Raw genomic sequence first — 17,382 nt, forward strand, 5'->3', positions numbered from 1 at the left:
AAGTTGTGTATTACATGTATTAATAGTTTTATATCAAAATAAGATGGCCAGCTGGCAGAATCATTACCACGCCAGAATAAATGCTTAGCAGTATTTCTTTTGACTATAGGCTCTGAGTTTAAATGTCACCAGGGTCAAATTTCATCCTTTCGGGGTCGATAAAATAAGTACCTGTTGAGCACTGGAGTTGATGTAATTGACTTGCACCCTCTCCCAACGATTTTTGCCTTGTGCCAAAGTTTGAAACCAATAATTTCTTATCAGATGCATGGCTGTGTGATTAAGAAGCTTGCTTCTCAATTATGCGGTCTCAGGTTCAGCCCCACTGCACAGCACCTTAGGTTTCTACTATAACCCCAAGCTTACCAAAGCTTTATGAGTGGATTTGGTAAGCGGAAACTGGAAGAAGCTCATTGTATGTATTTGTGTGTGTGTGTGTGTGTGTGTGTGTGTGTGTGTTTGAAAATCACATGATGATTGTTAATGAGCATCATTTAGTCTTCCATGAAAATCATCTGATCATGAGAAAATATTACCTTGCTTGGGAACAGGTGGGGGTTGGCTGGAGGAAGGGTATTCGGTTGCATTAAATCTGACTCAACAAATTCCATCTGATCCTTGCAAGCATGGAAAAGTTTATCACCATCATTAAATCAATCTCAGTTATTTAATATTCAGTTTAGTTATTTGATAGCAATAAAGACAAAATAAAAGAAGGCCAATGCTTCATAGATGGTATCACAGGTCTCCTGACAAAATACATTGCAATATCTACTTTTGTTTCTGTGGGTTCAAATGTTTCTAGAACTCATTTTCACTTTCAACATGTTAAGATCAATAAAAGAAGTAACGGTTAATAACAGTGGGAGAGGGTAGGGCTATCATTCAACTGTACCCCATCCTCATTTAAAATTACCTTTCTGTCCACCCTCCAAATTTACCAATAAATGCAAATAAATATTTAATTAAGATTCTAACATGCTTACCTGTGCATTGCAAGATATTGTAATAAATCCATTTTGTATTGTTTTGTTTTCTTTTAAAAACCAAAAATGTAGAAAAAAATTATAGAAATTCTCTTGTGTTTTTCTTTTTTCAGAGTCTTTTGATCATTTTAGTTATCACTAGTAGATTTTTCAGGGGGTTTTTTTTAAGTCTCTTTTTTGAATTGCTCAAAATGTGATAAAGTCAAGACTGCAGACATAGCAAATTATCCAGAAACTGAGGTCGGTAAAACAACTCAGCCGATCTTATCTAAAAAAACTGATATTAATTAGATATGTCACTCTCAACCCCTCTACCTTAAATACTAATCTTTCATATTCCCAAACAATACTCCCACCCCCACCCCCACCCCACAATCATCATTACTCTCACTGCCACTCTGGAAATCTCAACTGTCACCACCACCACTTCTTATCCCTTTCAGCATTCAGTGCTCAATTGCAACCCCTACCAACAACAGTAGCATTACTGTTCCCCCACCTCCAGGGTGTTGATTACTAACCTCGTAATCAACACCCCACCACCACTAACAGCAACAACAACAATATAGAAAGAACCTCTATGTGATCACTCAACCTGCTAAGAACAGCAGTCAAATTTCTATCATATCAAAATTAAATTATCTTAAAGTGAGGTACATTTAGGATAATGTAGTCCTAGATACACTGTGTCAACAAAAAAATACAGGATGATCATAGTTGAAAAATACTTTGAAAATGGGCAACGTGTTCATTCAGGGCTGACATGGGACTAAATATTTGCCACCACCATCACCACCACCATCACCACCACCACCACCACTGCTGCCACCATCACCATGATTTCATTGTCATCATTGCTCCCCTCTACTTCCACAATCATTGTTATCACTACCATTCCTACCACTATAAACCTTATTACTGCTGTTACTAATACCACCACCACCACTACAACTACTACAGCAACAACAACAATTACTACTACAGCTACTTCAAATATCACTTTCTGCTCAACAATGATGTCTTCAACCACCACCACCACTACCACTACCCACTACCTTCACCTTTACTACTATAAAGCACTTCCTTTTCTTCCTTCATGCTGGTGCTGGTGGGGGGAACTTTCAGTCTCTCTTTTGACAGGTGTATGCCTTGTAATTTCATAATGACAAATCTTTTAATGCAGAAGTGCAACACCCTAGTGATGGACACCACTTGTTATTGTTATTCTAGGTGGTAGTGGTGTGTTACTGGCAGTGGCATTGATGGTGGTGGTGGTGATGGTGGCAGTAGAAATGGTAAATTGCTAGTTGTGATGGTGATGGTGTCGTTTAGTGGAGTTGGTGGTGGTGGTGGTGGTGGTGGTACATTGCTGGTGGAGTTAGTGATGACAGTGGTGGTTGGCAAAAGTCAGAATGTGGTGTGGGCTGGTAGTGGTGGTGATAGTTGTGGTGGTGATGATGATGATGATGGTGACGGTAATGGTGGTGGAGTTGTCACTGTTGTTATTGGTGTTGTCGTTGGTGGTAGTGACAGTGATGGTGGTTGTGGAGAGGGTAGTGGTGGGGTAAAGGGATGATGAAGGTTGCAGTGATGGTGGTGGTAGTAAGAGTATTAGTAGATGTTATTGTATTTGTTACTATTATCGTTGTTGTTAAACCTCATGTCATTAAATGCACGTGAACACACACACACATACACACACAAGCAGACATATATTTGTATATACATGTACAGGTGCATTCATACATACACATTTTTTATACATGCACATACATTTGCATGTGAGCCTATTTTCACATACACACATGAACACACACTTATGCAGCACAGACAGATCCCTGCAAGTTTGCTCATAGACCTCAGAAATATGTGCCATGGCAGAGCCTCAACATAACTTTTTTGAACTGTTAGAAATATCAGCCAAATTTTCTCCAAAACATATTTTATTACCTTGGAGAGAGAATGAAGACTTCATTGCAGCATATATCTAAATGAAAGTTGGGACAGTCATAAGTGGAAGTCATAATCAGAAGCAGTGAATGATGCTTCACTTACCACTGGCAAGAATGCCAGAAAAACAGTACAATAGTCATTTTGATAATTGCACGGATAAGATGCAAAAGTCCAATGAAATGCATCAAACTCTTAGTTCAACTGTTGATTACCAACAAAAATTTACTTGGAAGTTCATCAGATATTGTCTTTTCCACTTCTTGAGTAAGTTTCTCCATGTATTTCTTAAAGGTCATATTTTTCATACTTCCCAAGTTTATGTACATATGTGTCAGTGGATCTTCAGTAAAGAAAAATCGGTCTTCAGTAAAGAAAAATCCAACCATAAACATTTAATGCCAAGCGACTGACCAAACTACTTAGAGAAAGAAAACTCAATAAAGATGGTTGTCCAGTTGCTTGTGTAGTAGAATACTTTGGATGCTGGTTTTTTTATATGATTCATATGATTTTTCCTTTCTTTCTGGGTCAACTATTTTCCACACTTGCATTTCCATACATGTTCACCGCCTGTTTGGTTAAAATATTTTCTGATGATTTGCTTGTTTTCATATGGTACGGGTTAGTTTAAAATAAAAAGATATTTCACTACAGTTTAAAATAGAACACATTTTGCCGCCCCACTGATGAAAGTCTTATTCAGTTAATACGTTGGAATGGAATTCAAGATACAACTGTATTGTGGGTGAAGTTACGATTTAATGACTTGAAGACAGAATGTGTGAATCATTCTTGGCAGTGAGAACCAAGAATCACTCAACAGCAATTATTTGACAACATACACAATAGTCAATTCATAAACACAACAGGTATGTATGAATCATTCTCAGAAGTCAGAAAAAAGTGTCAACACAATACCTCAAATGATAATAGAACGCTGCATTTGCCAATTTAACATCGAATGAAGTATGAGCCATTTGAAAAACTTTCACAGACAATGATGCAGTTAACTGCAATTAATTGCAATTAATTGATATGATAGCAATCAATTATTTAATTGGCAGTATGACTCCAATCAATTAATTGGACCAATATATTGCAATTAATTTTTCATCAATTAATTTCTTACAAACCCTGATGGCAACAGTCCGGATACTTATTGATCAGACCACGTATATATGATGGGCTTCTTTCAGTTTCCGTCCACCAAATCCACTCAGAAGGCATTAGTTGATCTGTGGCTATAGTAGAAGACACTTGCCCAAGGTGCCATGCAGAGAGATTGAAACTGGAACCATGCGGTTGGGAAGTAAACTTCATACAACACACCCATGCCTGCGACATATGTACTGTAATGTAATGAAACCAATAAGGGAAGAAAAAATAGAAAGGAAAGTAAGTCCAGACAAATTGTCATCAACCTTGTAATTGTACAGACCTATCATCAAAATATTTCTAGCCACAACCATTTCATCTTATATTCAAGCATTGTCTACCTAAGACTACATTATCTAATGTGTTGTATTATTACTATTTTTGAGGATGCTTCTGATTGAGTAGACCTATGATTAAAGGTGTTCCAGCTGTGACCATCCTAAATGTTTAGTAGAGTGTAACTTGATAGAAGTTTGGCTGCTATTTCTAAGAAATTGAAAGATTATGTAAAGGTTTCCTCGTTTTGCTCATGACTCTAATGATTTTAGGCATTGGGGTTATCAAAGATATTGGTAGTGTTAGTGGAAGGTGGGATAGTGTTAATAATAATAATAAAGATAATAATAATAATAATAATAATAATAATAATAATAATAATAATAATAATAATAATAATAATAATAATGATGATGATGATAATAATAATAATAATAAGGCAAAAGAATTTAACAAGCTCAGAAAATATAAAGACCTGCTCATTGAAATTGAGAAAATGTGGCATCTCAAGGCGGTTACAATACCAGTGATCGTAGGAGCACTAGGAATGATCAAGAAGGGAACCGAAAATTATATGAGAATGATCCCTGGCTTACCATCCCTGCAAGAAGTGCAAAAGATTGTCTTAACTGGTACATCACACGTATTGAGAAGAGCATTGTCGATGTGAGAACTATTACTACCCATGTATTTTAATTTAACTCTATTTCTATAAAAAAAAAAAAAATGAACGAACTAGTGAGTTTAGTTTAATGGCCTACCAATGTATACTATGAGTTTCTCTGCCCTAGGAGTCGGGAAGACACTCGGCAAGAAATGGAAGCAAATTTGAAAGAAGAAGAAAAACCCATAAATAATAATAATAATAATAATAATAAAAATAATAATAATAATAATAATATAGATGGTGGTAGTGGGGGTAGGGCACTAGTGTAAACAGAAATTGTGTTCTTTTTTACTTAATTTCCATCTTCCTTTGTATGCTAAAAACAAATAGAAAATCTATTTCCAACAACCTGCTAACCAACCTCACAGCTGTTAACATCAGAACCACCCACATATTTCATATAAATAGATCAAAAGATATTTCTGTTGTTTGGTTTCTAAAATCCTAGTAGCTAAACCATTTAACTGGTTCCTAACCCTAATTAGAGGAAAGTGGTTGAGGACTGTGCTTGGTTACAAAGGTTGTCAATGTAATCTATCGCAAATGTTGTGATATGTCTGAGACAGAAGTGTTCACACCTGTTGCAGTTATGGCTATAGTATTAGTAACAATAGTAACAGCAGTGTGAACAACTTTCTTCTCTAACATCTTTTTTCCCATTCCTATGCCAAGTCCAATAATAGTTGGTATAGGAATGGGGAAAATGTTGTTAGGGAAGAAGAAAGTTGTTCATATTGCTGTTACTATTGCCACTAAAACTAAAGCCATAACTGCAACGGATGTGAACACTAAATACAGTCTATCCTTATAGCCTCTTCTGTCTCTAAAGCTATATTAGGCTGATGAAGGTTGAATAAAGGACTTCCCTCTCCCTAAATACAGTTTATTTATTTCTTTACTACCCACATGGGGCTAAAAACACAGAGAGGACAAACAAGGATAGACAAACAGATTAAGTCGACTATATCGACCCCAGTGCATAACTGGTACTTATTTAATCGACCCCAAAAGGATGAAAGGCAAAGTCGACCTCGGCAGAATTTGAACTCAGAATGTAACAGCAGGCATTTCTCCCGGCGCACTAATGTTTCTGCCAGCTCGAAATACAGTTTACCCTTATAGCCTCTTCTGTCTCTTGTAAAGGGGTTGGTTGTGTCATTAATGTCACGTGTGATGTAAGTAGTACCCTGTGAGTATCAAGGCTCTGTAGAAGACCAGTCAGTCAGAGAGAACTGACAGAGCAAGCCACACTCTTACAAACTTCCAACTGAGATTATCAATGTCACACATAAGACTAGTCCTTCAGAGATCTTCAGTTAAAGTAATAAAATACACATAAAAACATAAATGTAACTCTCAGTGATGTTCAGCTTGATTGTTGCTATTAATGTCCTGATTTCTTGACCTTGACCCTTTGTTTATATTGTTTTTACAAACATAACACTGATATATTAAACAAACTGCAACAGGTTTGACTACTCCTACAAGCAAAAATTTCCTTCCCATTATTTCCCAATGAATTAGCTGCCACTCAGTAAATAGCAAGAGCTAAATGACATTTCTTAGTAACAACTCATAATTTTCAAACATATATAGTATACCACACATAGTTCATAGATCCGTCTTTTAAGTAGTACAAAATAACATTCTTATGCAGGCCAACTGCCTGAATTGTATAAAATTATAAGACATCCATTCATGGTTTTGTTTCCCTTGTTAGTAATTAAGTGATTAATTTTCTCTTTCTGTGTTTTTTGGGTTTTTTTTTCTTTTTCTTATTTGAAAGAGAATGTGGGTGTGTAAAGAAGAGAAATACATTGGGTAAAGAAATAAGAATTTAGAGGAAAGAAAGTAAGAGAGAGGGGTGGAGTCAAAGAGAGTCTCTTTTATTTCTAGGTATTACCTCTAAAGAAAACATTTCATCAGAACATCACTTTCTTTTATAAAAGAGAAGAGTATATGAGAGAATTGAAGCAATGTCTCCACTGCTTGCTCTGCAATCAATTGAAAGTTTTTTATAGAATAAACAAGATTAAAAAAGCTTTAACTCAGCTGCAATAGTAAGCTGTCACTCAAATTTTACTGAAGTTCAAGTCCCAAATTTATGCGAGCATACATACATCTATCATCATCATTATTTAACATCCATTTTCCATGCTGTCTTAAGTTGGATGGTTTGACAGGAGCTGGCAAGACTATGCCAAGCTCTACTGTCTGTTTGGCATGGCTTCTACAGCTAGACACCCTTTCTAATGCCAACCACTTTATGGAGTCTATTAGGTGCTTTTTACTTAGCACCAACATCAATGAGGTCACCAAATAACTTACAAGACAGACCCCTCGACTGTGGCAGTGAATAGTTATAAGGGAAGTCCTTACAAAGTTGTTGGTAATTGGTACAAGCCAAACGTGAAATATAGTTTCCATTTTAAACTGCTCATTAGCAATCAATATTAATTACATATGATTTATGTAGTGACTTCATTTGGGCAAAGAGTAGATTTGAACCTGAATTGGCAAAATTCCCTTAACATTTCAACAGCATTTTTCTCGCAGAAAACCCTGATAGTTGACAGGAGTTACATTCAACACATGGCTTTGCCAAGTCAATTTAGGTATTTTCCATTTAACTCTATGCTATCAAAAGTTGAAATTAGATAAGGAGCGACCTACATCAAGCTGCCCATTGTTCTCAGCTATATACCCCTTTTTGTAGCTAGTCTTCATAATTATAAATACTAAAATTCCATAAGAAAAAGTAAGTTAGTGAGAAGCAACCAGCAAGCAGACACCTAGAAGCAAATGGCCAGAGGGAGAAGGAAACAATTGGCTGCTATGATACAACTTCCCGCTACTCTCTCTCACTTTCACTGGCTCAGCTTTCTCTTCTAACAAACATCACTCTATAACTATCTTTTGCTTACTACTACACTGTCAAGAATATTATACACACTTATACAAGGAAAAATTAATTCTCGATTATATTATGCATCCTTGACTGTTGTAGTATGGTTTTACATAAAGTAACAGTAAATAAAATTTGGAGCCAAAATCAACTTCAACCACTGTTCTTCTTTCATATCTGCAACATCAACACCTGTTGTATTTTGATAAACAAACGAAAGAAGGGCACTCAACCAATTTATTGGAAGTTACATGTATGGATCAAAACAGTTTCATTCTCTCCAGTTCTATCCCTGATCTCCTCATTCTGAATGTGATCTCTTAGCGAGACCTTCCATGGCTCTCTGTGCTGTAAGCAGATGTTGTTGCTCTCTCTTCGTCAAGGCTCAAGTCTCACATACATATAGCTTTGCTGGCAAGACTGTGCTGTTAAAGAGATTGGCATGAGTTGCCTTGTCTAGGTTTGCTTTCAGCACATCCTTCACCAAACTGAATGCTCTCCATCCAGTTCTTAACCTTCATGATGCAGTATGTCACCCACCTTAGGAAGGCAAACACCTGGTGCACAGCAAATGTGGCCCTGTTATCCTCACCAGTGAATGTTCCAGTGGATAAGGGTGTCAAGGAAGGAGTCACCATCTCTCCTAAGCTTTTCACGGCATCTTGAGATGGTCATACTAGACATGAACTAGAACAGAGGCATAAGGATAAACAGAGAGCTGCTCACCCATCTAAGATTCACTGATGACATAGCACTGATAGCAGAGAGCACTGATCAGCTACAGACCATGCTAGACAAACTGGATTTCAGGGGTTCGGCAGTTGGCCTGAAGATCAACAGTCGGAGGTGATGAAATAGAAGAGTTGAGTAGCTATGTGTATCTCAGTCAAGAAGTAATTGTATATGATGAAATGAGTAAGGGATTAAGTTAAGTGTTGTATCCCTCGGTACCTTGGTTATGTTGCAAGTCAGTGAAAGCTATTTTGGAGAGGCACAACGCCACAACTCTGGCCAAGCACATTTGGCCTTTGAATGAAAACACCACCAAGCACAGCATAAAGTGGAATATTCTAGAGAAATGTAAACCATATTTCAATAGCAGCAAGAAGTGCAGATTATGCCTGGCTGAGAAAAGAGCAATTTTAAAGAGCACACAGCACCCAGGCATTACTGAATAACAGAAGGGAAATTTTTAATCCTTGCCCACATAAAAGGAAGTACATCCTATCATACTTGCATGCCCCATCATGACTATAATCACCAGACCTCCAGCCTTGGCCCTCTGTCAATACCCTGGAGTCTGGCAAAGAGTCTAACCAGAGCATGCACTAACACACCCACATACAAGCAAGCATGCTCCAACATGGCGGACACCCACCAAATAGACTGTTTTCCACCCCCACCCAATATAAAATCCTACACACATTGTACCCCTACACACACCTCACATCTACACATAAAGGCCACACGACCTTAATCAAGACATAATAGAAAGAAAACACAGATGTGTTTGGCTACACCCCCTGCAAATGTTATACATGTAACACTACTACACATATTCCATTTCCACAAGTACACATTAAGGACACACACATTTCCCACAAATACTCCAAAATAACTCTCACCAGCTTGCAACATAACCAACCCAGTGGCAAGGTTTTGGTACCAAGGAACATAACTCTTAGCTTAATTCCTTACTCATTTCGTTTCATCATCTTTTTCCTCAGCAACTGCAAACCAGATGTGTCCATTCACCTCAAACAATAGAGAGCAGTTGCCATATGTCATTCCATATCGGCTACCTCTGATGAGTATATGGTTATATAATTGGATTGTTACCTAAAACTCTGTTGAATCTCTAGCATGAAACCAATTGGTAAGATCAGCTGTAATGGATATATAATATTGTACACTTCGGTTAATATACCCACTCTATTAACAAGTATACGAGTACATTTTTCCTGGTTTATGCACTGTTAGACAACGTACACACACACACGTGCACGTGCACGTATATACACACACATATTAAAAAAGAAATATTTTATTTAAAGTTATTAACATTTTAAAAACATTTTGGGGTAAAACGGAATGACACAAACCTTTTGGAATGAAGTTTTAGTATTGTTTGTAAGTATTTTCTTTGTTTAACTTTGTAAACCATGAGTTATGGAGCAATCTGGATAGAAGTTGATTTTAGTAGTAGTATTGACTATTTCTGGTTTAGTTTCAGACTTAGAATTCTTATAAAGTATCCTTCTTTTGCCTTTAGTAGTTGATAATTTTTATCTACAAATGAAATATTTATATTTCTGCTTTTGTTTTCACCCTCATTGTGAGTATTTCTCCATGAGACAGAGACCAGGATTTCCCTCTCTTTGATTATGACATGATTTATTAACTGTTGGGATTATTTTGGTTTCTGAAAAAACATATTTATTCTAGCATTCATTTCTCTCATCTATCTCTGTTTGTAACAACTGAGCATTCACAGATATACCATTCAATATGGCAAGATGAAAACTTCACTCCAAAAGACTCATTTCATTCTGTTTTAAAAAAGAACTTTTAAATAGTTAATAACATTTAAGAAAATCTTTCTTTACATATTGTGACTGTATCAGGTATTCTTTTACAAACACTTATACACACACACACATGCATAAAAATGGATAAAGATCTTTCTCAAGTCATATAGACTCATAGGGCCAGTTTCCCGGTTTCTGCAGTGTATATATTCCTCACCTGGACACGACACCAGTCCACCACAGGAATATTCATTTTTGCCAGCTGAGAGGACTGGAGTAACACGAAATGAAGTGCTTTGCTCAAGAACACATTGTGTCACCTGATCCACAAACCAAAACCATAATGTTACAATCATGAGTCCAACCCCCTAATCACTGAGCCACATGCCTCCACCATACATACCTGCCTACCTACCTATATACATACATACATACATACATACATACATACATGCATGCATACATACATACATACATGCATGCATGCATACATACATACATACATACATACATACATACATGCATACATACATACATACATGCATGCATGCATACATACATACATACGTACATTATTATGGCTGCCCCCTCGTTATCGAATATGGCCATTGCACGAAGCTTAACTGTTACTGGTGCTGTGATCGAATGTGACTTTTTAGCCCTGCTAAAGATCTACAATGTCTTTTACAGAATTGGCAACTAAAACCTTTACCGGTAATAGCTGGCTGTAGTTGTAACTGGGCTTCACGTACCTTTGCATGTCATTTAAGTCCTCCTGCCGAATTACACTCTCTTCCACATGCCTGACAGATATGATTAGTATGGTGCGTAACACCACCACCAGTGGCCAGGTTGTCACTCATCTGTCTCGCTTTATGACTACGAAGATGACTCTTGAGTCCAGCTTTACTGAGGCAGGGTCTTGCACAGACACTGCATGTCAGCATCATAAGAAGACCCTTCCCATCTGGAAGTGTAACAGCGATGCCCTTCCTGACACCCCTCCTTACTTTCTCATGTGCAACTTGAGATTTCTCAAAAGTGGCTGTCCCCTTGTGCATGTACGTACGTACATACATACATACATACATACATACATAGATACATACATACATACATACATACATACATACATACACACACACACACACACACACACATATGCATACAACAAACTTCTTCAGCTTCCGTCAGCCAGTTTCACTCACAAGACACTGGTCAACCCAAGGCTGTAGTATACAATGCTAACCAACAACATCCATACTAGTGAACTAAGTAGTTCCAAAGTGAACTTCTTAAACAGACAGCCATGCCTGAACCTATACATAATAATTCATGGACAAGGCAGCCTCGAGTTCAAACTCTATCCAAGTACAAACTTTTATCAAGAGCCCTTTTATTAGTGTTCCCATGCAAGCAATAAGAACCAAGCCACTTTGTATTTCTTAAGAGAAATATACAAGGAGTTGTTTGAAGGTTACTTTTGCTATTGTTTTCTTATATATTCTTAACTTTGTGCAAAAAGTATTGCTGTTTTCATAAAATCTATTACAAATTTATGCTGCTTTCTAACACAGATATTAAATCTAAGGCAATTAACAAATAAACATCATTTTTCAAGCTTATCCAGTCAAAGAAAAGAAATACTCTTCCAGAAGATTTTAGCTGAAGAACTTAATATGGCTGCTATCTTATTTACTTTCGCATTAAGAACAATATAACACTTTTGAATAGTTTATCTTTCTGAGAGTTATTTTACTGTATTAAAGGCAATACTTATAGCTGTAATCCAGTGTAAATGGTTTCATTGAATTTATATTGAAACAACTGAATAATAAAGGTCTTGATAAATATTATTTAATTATCACAATGGGTTCAGTATGGAATTTTTCTATTTACTGATCAAATACATAATTAATGTCTTCCATTAGAGAAGGTCAAGATTTTAATTCTTTCACTTTAACTAACCTCCATTAGGATAGAAATAAATGTCTCTTTTACATGTAACTATTGGGGGTCAGTAATGACTACAAGCATCTGAGTAGGCATTAATCATTCAAAGGAAAATATATTTGAAGAGTCTCTTTCTTATTTACAGCCTTTTACTTAGTTTTGGGCTCAACACTATGAATTAATGACATACAAGTCTAGTATACAATTTCTGGCATAGATACACTGTTTGCATGCTGTAATAACAGTGTCATAAATAAATGAATATATACCTAGTGATTGAAATGTATTGAGTTCATTATTGAAGTGAAGCTTTATTGATTGTCTGATTGAGAATAACATAAGAATGACATGCTTTCATGCATACATACATGTATTATCACTGATAAAATACAGTATTACAGAGATATAGATTAAGGAGACAGCTGTTCATTCTTTCAGTAAACATCTTGTCACTTATGTTGAGGAAGTCTGATGGATATTTCATTAGTTCACAGGACAGAAATACCAAAATTACACACTGTTTCTTTGTGAATTACTTGAAGCTGTGTGCAAGAAATATGCATGAGCTGAAAAAGAGCCATGACCTGGTTACAATATCCTCAAAAAGATATGGGGTTGGAATTTGGTCAGGATGAATGTTGCTATATAGTTGTGAAAAGAGAGAAAACTATAAATCAGACTAGCAGCATCTCCATTAATGACTTAACTGTTTTTCTTTTACCTGATGAAGAATGTTACACATACCTAGGGGTAGATGAAAACACTAAAATGTTATACCCAATGCTAATAACCAATGCTGAAGATATCACTCTCATCATAAGCTGTTGTCCAAAAATGACATTTGTTATTATCTACTAATGGGACATGATGTTGTATAACAGACACTGTACAATGAGAACCATCAGAAGGATAATCCTGAGGCCAAAGAGATACAAACCCATAGTGTGGTAGAGGCCATAACCACTCATAATACAGAAGAGTATTGGTAGAATGTCCAGTGAAACTCTCAATAAAATACCAACATAATAGGCCGGACATAATGATTTGGGAAAGAGAAGAAAAACTATGTATGTTAGTGGAAATCAGTTGCCCAGCAGATGTCAACATGAAGCTAAAAATCAGCAAACAAAAATAAACACCTATACTGAACTATTAAGAAATTTACAGCTATTCTACCTGAATTACACAGATTTATACCTGTAATTACTGGAGCATTAAGATATGTAGCAAATTGCCTCAGTATCAATCTTGAGAAATTAGGCTTCTCAAAACCAGAAAGAAGAAAGCCAATTAGAAGATTGCAGAAACAAACCATCAATGGAATTGTCAGAATATGTAAAACTTGTCAGAAGTTTATCATTTAAGTATACACGTGCATGTCTAGGCATGCAACTATATGCATGAGAATACATGCATAAAAAAAAAACAGAAATCTGCTAATGTACTGACTCCAAATATTTCATACAAACATGCACAAATACCTTGTTAATGTTGTTTAAAATTCCAATGAAGGAGTCTTGGATGTAAATTAGAAACTGCCTCTTTCTCCACTGGCAAAAAAAAATCTACAAATAAAACTGAATAATAACATACATGCTTCATTCATTCATTCATTCATTCATGCATACATACATACATACATACATACATACATACATACATACATACATACATACATACATATACAGGGTGAGTGAAAAGTAGTGCCCAGTTTCTGGGAAGTCATGCCTTTCTTTGCTGTTTTGCAGATGATTACTGACAGTTTTGAAAGTTACTAAATCTGGATTATGTATCATGTAGTTAATACTCTTTGATATCCTAACCTGATGTTTTGTAAAGAGAAGAATTGTATTTTAAGTAGGAAAACTTTAATGGGTACACTAGCAAACTAGAAGGTTAAAATGAAGAGCAACGAAGTGTAATGAAGTAAAGTATATGTTAACAGGAAGATAGTTGATAAAGCAGAGGAATGGAGTTGGATGGCCAATCCGGCATTATCTATTAATCAGTTGTGGGAAAGAAGGACAGATGCACTTGGCCACCCTGTTGATATATATATATATATAGGCTGCCTTGGAAATACAGGTATGCATGATAATTAAATCATTCAACACAGTCTTCTTTGTTGTTTTGCAGGTTTATTGACAGTTTTGAAAGTTACTAAATTTATATGAAGCTGACCCATGAATTCGCTTTCAATAAATCAAAGCATAGCATCCAGGAAACATTACTTCAAATGCAATGAAAACCAATTGCTGGTGGCATGCCATTCGACTGAAGAATTTGATATTAACCTTCCCCAAGGAAGAAACATACATTCAACTGTCAAGAAGTTTGAAACAACAGGGTCTGAAGCCACTGTAGAAAAGTGTGGTTGTCCAAAAACGGCTATGAATGAAGCCAAACCTGAAGAAGTCATCAAGAGACTGCAAGGAACTCCACAAAACTCAACTCTCCATTTATTTTCAGAGATAGGAGTGTGTCAGTCAAGTGTTATGCATATCCTGCATGCCCTTTATGATGGAGATGACAATCACCTTCTTCAATTTTGTGAAGAGTTCCTGGTTAGACTTGTAGAGGACACTTGAGGGAAATTCCTCTCCTCTCTATTATATATACATACATACAAACGTAGTAGATATCATCTAGCCTTTGGCTGCACTTTTAGACCCTGTTGTGTCCACTACTCTGATTGGTTGGTATTGGCGCAATTTGTCTCTTGCTCTATTGCCTGCCAATATGCAACCCAACCAATCACAGCCTTCAAATAAGATCACACGTGACAGCCTGTTTTGTACCCTGGTTTGAGCTGACTGCTCCCTATAAAACTTCAGCTTCTCTGCATCTCGGAGTCTTTGGTTCCAGACTTTTTAGGGACTAGCCCCTGACCACACAGGACACAGCCAGTTCCAGCGACAACACAACAGCAGTTACATGGAGACTCATCAACTTCGTCAAGTAGCATTTGACGAACTCCATTTCTGTCACCACCATTCGTCCTAACGTCAACATCATCTCTCTACGTACACAGCAACAAGCAACACTGCACAGGTTCTAACATAACACTGTTCGTGAATTACTTAACCATGATTAACAATGAATATACAACCTGCGAGAATTCCTGTACCAAGTGACCCAGGCAGCAGCATCACAGCCACAACTTCATATATGACATGTATCTCAACCGGCTCTGCATCATAGCCACAACTTCACATATGATGTACCTCAACCAGCTCTGCATTGCAACCACAACTTCATGTACAACGTACCTCAACCAGCTCTGCATCACAGCCACAACTTCACATACAACATGTACCTCAACTGGCTCTGCATTGCAGCCACAGCTTCATGTGTGACATACCTTAACTGACTCTGCATCATTACCACAACTTCTTGATACAGCGTTTCAACTATTGTGTACAATTGACTATGAACTGGTATTTCTCATTCTTGTGTCTATGCACATTCTTCTAACTTCTCATTATAGACTCTTTCAATGCTCTGTACTTTAAACACACACACAGTCACACATGTTAACATATCAATAAAGCTTCTCTTAAACCTTCTACCTCGTTGCATCTCTCTTTTCCCTCTGGCTCATATATGCATTTATTCTTTTTTATAATTATTGTATTGACCATGTGATGTACAAGGAGCCATTCTCGTCACCAACACTCCATACAGTCATTACAGACCTGATGGAGATGTATTAATGCTGGACAGCATTAGGTGATTAGATGAGACATGGTTTAAGTTCAATGGCACTATTAGCAGGTATAGTTGCGTCTACTGGGCTGAGGAGAATCCAAGAGTAACGGTTGATAAGGAACTGAACTTACTAGGTGTAATATTTTGAGCAGTCATATCTCCATTAGGAATAATTGGTCTCTTCTTCTTTGAGGGAGCTGATACTGGAGACAAGTAGTATCTGGATATGTTGCAAACCTTCTTTTGGCTCAAGGTACAAAATCAAGACTGTTATCTCCAGCAAGATGAAGCCCCACCTTATTATGCATGGCATGTTCATCAGTGGCTCCAAGAAAACCTTCCTTGAAAGTGCATTGGTTGCCATGTCCAATTGAGTGGCTGGCACACTCCCCAGGAATAGAAAGTTAAAATTACTGTAGAGTATGAGGAATTTGATAGTGAACTCTGCAAGTATGTGTGTAACCCTGTACTAGCACAATTGCAGTTGTGCATTAATCATGAGAGAAGACACTTTGAACATTGCAGGTAAAAAGCCTGAATAAATGAATTAATTTGAAAACACATTTTTTATTTACTTTATTAATTAATTTATTTATTTCTACTTTCTTGCACACTGTAATATAAATAGCAAACAAGCAACAAACTGATAGCTGTAAAACAAGAATTAGGAGTCAAAAGTATCTCCCAATAGGGAAGTCATACGTATCAACCCTAAAACAGGAATTGGGCACTACTTTTGACTATTTGTAAATGTGTGTGTGTGTGTAATGTGAATGCAATAAACAATATAAAACAGCTACACAATGGGGACAAGATTTAACTTAACAAATACAGTATTAGTTCTAAAGAGTGTTTTGATGTTTCAGACATAAGTCCTTCATTGAAAAGCAAAAGCACAAAACTGAGATGAAGGGTTAGAAACCAGGTGGCAGTGATGTCCTATAGGAAAGCATTAAAAAGGAAGGTTGCTGCAAATAACATCAACACCAAATTCAATCACATTCTGACCTGTGCTCTGCAACAAACCGTATTATCTACAAACATTCTTTCGTGAACCATAAAATACCACAAAAACCAACCCTGTATAAAAAGTACGTCATAAACACTTCTGCTTACACCTTTATTTCTTTGCCTGACTGAACTCTAAACAATAACAAAATTACTGCAACAAACCAAAAGAAATCTCTTTACCATATCCATACCGAGCAAACATGTACTTTTCTCTTATATAACTTATCTATTCCTCCACTT

The 17,382-nt window shown here is 36.6% G+C and overlaps 1 protein-coding gene across 2 annotated transcripts in view; it reads right to left on the bottom strand.

Moving 5' to 3' along the window:
- LOC115222176 overlaps positions 1 to 17,382 on the bottom strand; it is a 75,573-nt gene that overhangs the window by 31,733 nt on the left and 26,458 nt on the right. The window contains exon 1 of one of the 2 annotated variants that reach the window (XM_036511198.1): positions 987 to 1,351. The exons of the other annotated variant lie outside the window; for it this stretch is intronic. The gene's annotated coding sequence lies outside the window, so the exon portion shown is untranslated. Of the gene's footprint in view, positions 1 to 986; positions 1,352 to 17,382 lie in introns of those variants that run through there. 2 annotated transcript variants of the gene reach the window in all.

The sequence above is a fragment of the Octopus sinensis genome, linkage group LG19 (genome assembly GCF_006345805.1).
Source record: "Octopus sinensis linkage group LG19, ASM634580v1, whole genome shotgun sequence".
In the NCBI taxonomy this organism is placed as follows: domain Eukaryota; kingdom Metazoa; phylum Mollusca; class Cephalopoda; order Octopoda; family Octopodidae; genus Octopus; species Octopus sinensis.